Source organism: Cucurbita pepo, chromosome 20 (genome assembly GCF_057944985.1).
Source record: "Cucurbita pepo subsp. pepo isolate OVF chromosome 20, ASM5794498v1, whole genome shotgun sequence".
Classification (NCBI taxonomy): domain Eukaryota; kingdom Viridiplantae; phylum Streptophyta; class Magnoliopsida; order Cucurbitales; family Cucurbitaceae; genus Cucurbita; species Cucurbita pepo.
In genome coordinates, this window is record NC_141817.1 from 6,043,615 (window position 1) to 6,053,473 (window position 9,859).

The 9,859-nt window shown below is 32.1% G+C and overlaps 1 pseudogene; it reads right to left on the reverse strand.

Annotated features, from left to right (window-relative positions):
* Positions 1-965: 965 nt before the first annotated feature.
* On the reverse strand, positions 966-5,791 carry LOC147786451 (uncharacterized; annotated as a pseudogene).
* Between the last annotated feature and the right edge of the window lie 4,068 nt (positions 5,792-9,859).

Consider the following 9,859-nt stretch of genomic DNA (forward strand, 5'->3'; position numbering starts at 1 on the left):
TCTTTTAACATGAAAATGAATTAAATCACCTATCAACTACTCAATGTAAATAAACGCATGCTGTTACCCTATCTTTGACTTTCATGGCTTTTCTAGCATCCACCGTCATTCGGAAAAAGACGCTTTACCTTTACCTAAAAAACATAAGTGTGACATGTACCTTGATTATTTTAAGAAATACTCAGTAAATCACCTCACTGTTGGGGTTAACAATGCAGCCACACACATAACATGATTGGGACCTATCCTTTAAAATCGTAACATGGCCTTGGACTCTTTCCAATTCTGGGCGGATTGGATGTGTGTACTTCCCCACACACGACACACATACGCGCACATTGACCAGCCAAGCAGTATCATATGTGTACCCCCTTGGCCTGGCTTGACAAACACAACACATTACACGTCGCCAGATGCTCAGAAAAGGAAAGACCTGCATGATATCATAATGAACATAAATATCAAAGGTACGTGTCCGTACTAATATAACGGAGAAGTATCCTGATTCACATGACATGCATACATGCGTGAGGTCTCCATGATTTACATTCATAGCATAGCATTATCATCATTTCCTATCTCCTTTCATCCATGAATTAATCATATATGCATTATGTCTACATGACAATCATCACATTATCCATCACATGACTTCACATGGCAAGACATGACATGGCATACATAACATTTCATTTCATTCATGACATAGCGTAATGCATATCACTTGCATACATTAGGTAGCATTATATGTCAATACAAAGAGCACATAAGCATAGCATAAAATAATATAGGATTTCAAAAATAAGTACAAAAGGAAATCTAAACTGAAATATGATGGGAATCAGTATAGCAAACAGCTCACATGTACCTTTCACCTCGACAGCTACATCAAACTTTTTAAAAATAACTAGAAAATGTTACTTATGAAGTATATAAAAAATAATTCAATTCAAAACAATAAACAATTATGAATAAACCATAGTCGCTTTAGAGTTTTCCATCTCGATGTTTCCAGGTATCACTACAACAAACAATAAGTACGATAGCTTACGAAAAATGCTATCGTAGACTTTTTATAGCGTTTTTCGTACATCGTGACAGCCCATGTTATTAAAAGTCCGAGACTTTTTATAGCGTTTTTTTTATAACTATAATGGATGCTATAATATAGTATGAATCTATAGCTTATATTAGTTGTCATGAAAACATTTTATAGCAATTTTTATTAAGCTATAATATGTTTAATATAGCTAAAATAGTATGCTATTTTTAACCCATAGTAGCATTTTTTTAATGCTATCATATATTATTTATAGTTTCAATTTTATGCTATATCTAAGTAATGAATCATTTATAATTATTTTAATTATATGCATATTGATAGCATTTATTTTTTCTATATAAATTTTTTTATATCTCTTGGTCATTTCTATACCAGGTATATGTTTTTTCCTCTATTAGTTAAGATATTTTATAACACATTAAATACCAAAAAAAAATATTCCTTCTTAATTGAAGTTTCACAATTTACTTACCCATTAGAAAATAGAGAAGTTTCAACCATGCAAGATAAAGTTTTTGCCCAAATAAAAAAAAAAAAAAAAAAAAAAAAAAACTTTTGTTCACAAAATACAAAATTCACCAAGTTTGGCTTCAAGTTCATCCTTAGTATGAATAAGGCATGCATCACTTTATTCACCTATATAATATATACAATATATATATATATATATATATATATATATATATATATATATATATATATATATATATATATATATATATATATATATATATGATTATGTGAACACTTTAATTAACTAATGAAAAAATTATTTCATTAATTTAAATAAATAAACTTTAAAAATTACATACCGATAATCACTTTGTCGGATGGCCAAGCAACTGTACTACCCACAGCTTCTTCAATACATGTCATTTCTGATGTAGGCCGCCACCAATAGGCAATGCATTTCCTTGGTATATCAACCCATACTATACGGTCCAATAGGGATGTGATGAATAAGAGCAGCTGGATCATTAGAAGACCATCATCTTTCTGCAACAATCTCTCTTGAGTCATGCCAATCTAGTAACTTGCACTTAATTTGAGTATTATTATTGATGCTCTACAAGAAAAAAAAATAAAAGCATGTAGAATTTGATAGTAATAATGAAATCAATAATTTTATTCGTTAAATTAGAAAATCAACTTACTGTAGGAGAAGGTATTGTCAAATTTGAATGGATATTTGTTAATTTTGATATACTTCCAATACTATTAGAAGTTTCCTCGTCAATCTTTGAAAATTTCAATTAAAATATATATGAATAAACTCATGTGAAGTTTATATAACTTAATTTTTAAAAAAAAGTACCTGTTTCTTCATAAAACTTGAGAACATTGATTTCATTTCCATTATTTCTTCCCTCATCTTCAAATATTCTTTCTTAAGAGTCATGTATTTATTTTCTTGTTGAGACAAGAGAGACAATTTAGAACGAGTCTCTCCAAATCTAAGTCTTCTTACATGCCCACGATACTGTTCAAGAACTTTACTCAAGGCATCATCAACAATATTATTTGATGAAGTTTTTGTCTCAATCTCGGCTTGTTCAATGCACTCCTACCAAGAAAGTATATCAAATACATAATGCAATTCTTACATTTAAAAAATGTCAATCGTCCATAATTGCTTCACACATCTTATAAGTTAAGAGACACGATCAAAAACATCTCAACAGAGTTAGTTGTTTGTTCAGTGTGCTCATACTAATAAAAAAACCACTTCAACCGCCAATTTCATTTACATTATAAACAAGAGATATGAACGAACACAATACTTCCAAACTTTTTACATATCCAATAAAGTATAAAAAAAGAGTTATTTTCAAACAAGTTTAAAGCATGTTATAAGAAAAAGAATCGAATCAAGTACTTTTTTTTCAAAAAGTTCCCCACCACCACCAAAGGTCAAAACTTAGTATAACAAGTACATTCAAATCTTTCTAAAAATAAGACGAGAATAAGGTAACTTACGGTTAGTTATCTGTTAATACTTTTAATTTCAATCAGCTAAACCTTAAACTACCTTTTGTTGGCACTTTGTCTAATGCCTTAGAATGGTCTAATCAAGCAAATAAAAAAAAATCCAAGGCAAAATTGAATTATTTTTCTAATTTCCATAATTATCTTGCAAGATTAAATACAAGTTTTATAATTTATAATTCTCCTCAAAAAAATCACACATACTCTTAAAATGTTGCTCATTCTAGTAGAAATTTCACTCATATATCACTAGAAAGCTACAAATATTTTATTTACAATAGCATATATATATTTTTGTATTAGAATAATATTTATTCAGTAGGGTTATTGAAATGTTGATCATTGATGGAGTAGCGTGTGTTTATCTGTTGCAAATATATATTAGTATCAGTATGTGTTTTTTCCCTTAAAATGTTGCTTACTCTAGTGATGTGGAGTGAAAAGTCATTGTAGTAACAAAAAAATTTCCGCAGCAAAAAAATTTCAATATGGGGTGTGTGTTTATGTACATGAGTAGGGTCATTGCAGCATAAAAAAAACTCACTCATACACTCATACATCACTAGATTGAGAGGAAAAATTACTATAACACATTGCAGCAGCAAAAAAATTCACTCATACACTCATACATCACTAGATTGAGAGGAAAAATTACTGTAACACCTCAATCCCCAATCCAAGCCTCATAATACTAAACAAAATCTAAAAAAATAAGCAAGAGAGAGGGGGATGAAAACCGGATGGGCATGAGATTTTAAACTAACCCATACTTAAGAACTAGTTCACTACTTGACCAGATAGTGGGAGAGTGACTTTTGCAAGATTACTGAGATAGTTTTGCTTAAATAAGTGAGAGAGAGTTGTCAGGGAGAGAGTTGTTTGTTGAGATAGTTGCAAGGGAGAGAGTTGTTCTCTTATTATGGAGTAGGGTTTATTGGCTGGGCTTTTCCAATTTCTTTTCTTTCCTTCCTTTTTCTCTTTCTACTTTATTTAATTTTGAATTAGTTTTCAGGGTTTTCTCAGCTTTCCCAATTTTTTTTCTTTCATTCTTTATTGCATTAAATAGAAAATGCTATCTTTAAACGCTATCAAAAGCCTTCATTCTTGTAATGTATTTCTCTTTACATATTCTTTCTTTTGTTTTTTTTACATATTCTTTCTTTTGTTTTTTTATATTCTTCCTCTAGATTGAGTGTTTAAGTTGTGTGATCCTAACATTAGTGCTCCTACTCCTATCAACAGACTTGTGATAGAGTACAGTTGAGCTTGACTTGAGTTGGTTTGATAGGGTAGCGTTTTGAGGTTCGATCATTTTTAATGTCATTATCATGTGTGAAAATGGTCATAAGCCTCCCAACAACTTCTTTGTTCCATAAATTACCTTGAGAGAGACGAAAGACCACACAAGTAACATAATGGTTGGTCGACACATGAGGTTGCTCCCCTAGATTTCATTATGGCATTATGGTCATGTGAACAGATTGCTAATCTTTCACATAAGATTTTCAGGTTCCATTCATGTTACCCTAGTATCCCTCATGTGTTGGAACTTATACGAGGTTGCGTTTCTCAGATTCACAAATACCGATGATCACAACCTAGAAAGTAAGAAAGCTAAGTAATATAAACTACCCACGAAGCTTGATTGTTTTTGTCACATGTATGAATATTATGCTTTAAGAACTTCAGGATCTACCAAAACCCTAGATAAGTTGTAGAACCAATGCCTAAACTTTGAGTCCAAAACTAAGCCATGGTGCCTAACTAGGTTATGGATGAGATTATAAGCTAGACGTTGGCTACTATTTCTATACTCAACCCAGTTATTATTTTGTCAAGTGAAAATTGAGCAAGCTAGTCGAGGTTGGGAGTAGTCAAAAGCTATGCAATCATAGAGAAGTATCCACGTGAGTCGTCAATTCTCCTATTGGTGTTTTGAGTAAATTTTATACAAACCCCTTGTCCCTAGTCTTGTATTTAACTCACACTCATATTTTCATAAGTAAATGTATGTATATATTTTTTATGCTTTTTGTTTTAAATTTTTTTTTTTGTCATATTATTTTGTGCTTGTGTGTCAATCCACACGGTGACTCATGATTTAAAGCTTTGGAAAGAAAGTCATGACATATATTTTCATCATTTATTGAGCCATGATTTCTAATGTGGAATTTCATACATGTTGTATGTCACACGAGCATGGATTATGATATGAATTCAACTGTTGACCTTTTGTATGTACCCGAAGGATCGATTACAAAAAGCAAGGTTAAGAAGATTCAAGAGGCCTATACATTGCATCTTCGAAAGGTAGCTAGTGTACAAGTTGAAATAAAGACTTTTGAGCCCAAAAATCTTTATAGCATTAGCATATCAAATCAAGAAGATAATGAAGTGGCTGACATTGAAAAGTAATTAAAAGACTTTCCTTTGGTAGTTGAACTACCAATTAAGACAAGTGTAATATTCATGTTTGGGATGAATTGTTGATGTAACACCCGCTCACTGACAATGCGATTAACCGGAGTTACCATCGACACTGATAACAAACCCTGATATCCAATCATAAATTTCAAAATATTTCTAAAAACATCCGGTAAAAACATTTAAAACCAGTACTTTTTAAAACTTAAAACGACCAAAGTAAATTCTTGACAACGAAAGCACAATTACATAAACAGACCAAGACATGGATTCCCAGTAGTCTCTAGCCTGCTGGTCTCGTCCTCTGTTGGCCTGCATCATCTAAATCTGGAAAGAAAAGTTATAATAATTTTGATGAGTAATTAGATTACCTAGTAAGTAGCTAGCTTATCATTCATGAGTTCATAACTAATCTTTCTAGGTGTTTTTAAGTTTTATTGGCCATTGACTCATAGTTTCTCTTGCTAGGGTCATCTGTTCATTAATGAGGTATCTCAACTACCTCCAGCTTAGGTTATTGACTCTCTTTTGATATGCTTATCTAGAATTTTCGAACTCGTATGTAAGACTCACTCTCGGTCAAATACGGCCCGTCTACTAATTTCTCTGGAGGCCTGTTTATCTCATATACCAACGATCAGAAGTACTCATGCTCCCTGACTTAGCACACAGCGTTCGTCAAGAACTCCGCGGGAATTAGTAGACTATCATACTCATATAAATAAGCCATGGCTCAACAACCAATAAGCATATCCTAGAGTCATAACCTTTCCATTAACATGCATCACGTACTCACATTTACTGCATGCTTTCATATATTTATCATGTTCAACACGTAGAACATTCTAGTAATTCTTTATATCATGCTTACATCACAGGCAAGCAATCACGATATACAATAAACATTCAATATCATAAACATTCAATATCATCAAAGCTCATTTTAACATACTAAACTCTTAATCAGGTAAACAACATACTCAAATGTTAGTCAACAAGTTAAGAACTAGTTCAAGGATCGGTATGCTACTTACTTGGTTTCGAACTTCTTTTCCCCTTGAATGTACGTTTAATAGGTATTCAAACACAATTCCTTCCTATTAGACCTGTATTTTACCAATTTCAACATAAGTATAGACCAATTTTGATAGGACAGGTCAAAAGGAGTCGAACGGGACAAACCGAGAGCCAAAATACCTTCTCACGCGTCAACACAAGTTTGGGGGTAGTTTCTCACGTGCCTAATCTACGCACAGTCACGCTCTCACTCATGGACTCCCAAGTGCCTCGCGTGTCCCTCACGCGCTCGTCTTCAACCTCTATTTCCTGCAATTTTTCCCAAACTTTTCCTTTAATACTCGTTGTGTTCCGAAGCAATATTTCATCTCTACAGCTCGGATTTCGTTCTGATTTCTTCTACAACTTTATAGATCTCCTAATTACGGTTCTAACAAGCCCTATTTCATAATTTATTTTGCAATATGAACCTAGATATCGAGATTTAAAGGTTCGGTGATATGGGTTTTTCGTTACCTTCGATAATCGTCCGATTAAGCTCGTGGCCGTATCCCCTTCCTCAAAGGATTCCTCAGCAGCAACCTCTCTTTCCTTACCCTCGATTGACAACCAAACTTAAGCAACCCAAACTCCAAATCTCAGAATTTTTCCTCCTCTGTTTTCTGAGTTTTACTCTATCGGCTTCTCCTCGTTCTTTTTTTCTTTTTAAAGCCTAATCAACTCCCTAATTTGCTTCCACACCATCTAGCAACCCTTCATCATTCCCACGCCTCCAGCCTACGCGTCCATTGCCCCTCATCCTCCTTTACAGCAGCTGCTTGACGCAGCTGCTGTGTTTTCGTTTTTATTTTATTTTATTATTATTATTATTATTATTATTAACAAACACAACAACAAATAAATACAAAATACATATTATCATTATTTTAGGTTATTACAGTTGAATACTAACAAAACCTTTGTGTTTTCTTAATACTTTTTTGGTGTTATTCTTTTTCAAACCTTGCTTTAGGTTTGATGTTTATACCGATTCATTGAATTAGTTTTGATCAAGTTAATTCTGGAGTGAATTGTCTTGGTATCTAAGAGTGACCATCATAGATTCCAAGTTCGATCTAAGAGTCATTCATCTTCTAACCAGCTCTTGATTCGAATCAATCCGTTAAGTTAGCTTTCTCTGTGAACGTTTTGCAAGGATTCTAGAAGGACCTCTAGCTTTGCAAAAATCTAGCATTGTTGGCGCTTATCAGATTACTTCTCCAATATGTTACAGATGCGTATATCATATTATTATACATGCTCATTTCTTTTTCGTTTGTTTTCGGTAGCGTGAGCATGCACTAGCCCATAGTCAGACCTATGGGATAAGTTAACTATGTGTTTAAATAAAATATTATATTTTATATATGTTGAGGATATTTAATCTTGAATTATGGTTTTATATGTAGCATAGGCAAATATATTTTATGATTGAGGATATTTAGCCTTTCATTTGGGTTTAGCAAAGTATCATATTTATTATAGGCAATATTGTATATTTCTCTTACCATTTTCTTTTTAATTTTCATTTACTTTGTAATTTATTTGATTTGGTAAATGATTATAGATAAAAAACTTTCACCACCATTGAGATGGAATAGTTTTAGCAAATATTCTTAATATATATGATATTCAAATATATTATTCTAGATATAATAAAAATGTCTCAAAATATTAGTAAGACCCTCGGGTTAAACCAAATGTGTACCACACACACTTTCTCCTCTCTTTGGAGAACAAAGAATTCTCTAGACTTCTCCCTCTCAAATCCTAGGAGGATTTTCTTTCCATAGTCTCCCACAAGCTTAGAGTGTTCAAGTCATAGCTAGGAAGATCATGTGAAAAAAGTTACATAATTTGAAAGAAGTTCTAGATCTTGTGAAGAAAGTTTCGTATCATTAGAACACTTCCAACTTATATAGATATACAACACTATGTATTAAAAAATTGCAAGTATTGGTATAAGTATACACTGTCACAAGTAATAAGTAGAGTATCGAATCCTTAGAGAACCTACTTTTTTTTAGTTATGCTGCACAAATGAATAGTTCATTTCCTTAAGTGATGAAGACCATGTATTCTTCTAGAACAAAGGTTATAAGTATATGAGTCAAGCATGTCAGTGATTCAAAGTTTTTTTTTTTTTTTTTTTTTTTTTTTTTTTGAAGTTAGACATGGTCATTATGAGTTATTAAGATTTCTTTTATGAGGTTTTCGTTAACTAAATCTTCAAAAACAAAAAAAAAAAAAAAAAGTTTCTAAATTTATTTGTAGTATTAGTAAATTGACCTTGTGTGGTTAATAAAAGACTACTATTAAAGAATGTGGTGTAATGAATCATTTTAAAGAAGAAATAGTGTGCAGTTGGTCTTGATCCGTATGGAGACAAAAATTTGTAAGTTTTTTTTTTTATTTGATGAGTTGATGTAGAAGGTTTATTCAAATTTTTCGAGTTTGACTTAGTTGACTCGCACGAGTGTTACTTGTACCTGTAGTGAGACTACGATTAGAGCTTTCAAAAGTTAAAGAATGTGCTGACCATAACTCTACAAATTAGATGTTCATGAGGATATATGAATGTTTGTAAATTGTAATGATGTCCGAAATAAATATAGGAAGATTTGTAAATTGTAATGATGTCCATAATAAATAACTAGCTTGAGGACTAAGATAACATGAAAAGGTTGATGCTCTTTCTCGTGTTAGTAAGGTAACATGAGAAGGTTAATGTTTTATCTTACCTGTACTATAGCAACATGAAATTATTTGTCTTAATAATAGTTGGTCTTACACTAAATTATTGATGCTCAATGAACAAATGCCAAATTGAACATCCTTACTAGTGATTAGCTAAATTGTCATCTTAAAAAAAAAACCATGTACCAAGTAGATTATCCCCTCAAGAAGTTGACGTTAAGGAGATTATCCCCTCAAGAAGTTGATGTTAAAGGAGACGCCCAAAGCACTTTTTAGTGCATATGGTTGGTACCAAAAGTAAGATAGTTTCAAGAATTATAATGGTTGTAACGCCCCGTTAGGTTATATATAATAATAATAATAATTATAATAATTATAATAATAATAATAATAGTAAAATAAAAATAATAAAATAAGCAATAAAAAAAAAGTGTTACCCTGACCACCCCTCCTTTAATCTCTCCACCCTATCCTAAAATACCTCCCCGACATCAATAATTCTACAAACAAAACAGAAAGAGAAAGAAAAAATTTTATGGGGGAGAAGAAAGGCAGATAGATCTCTGGGAAGAAAGGCCATTTTCTGGGGAGAAGAAAGGCAGATAGATCTCTGGGAAGAAAGACCATTTTATG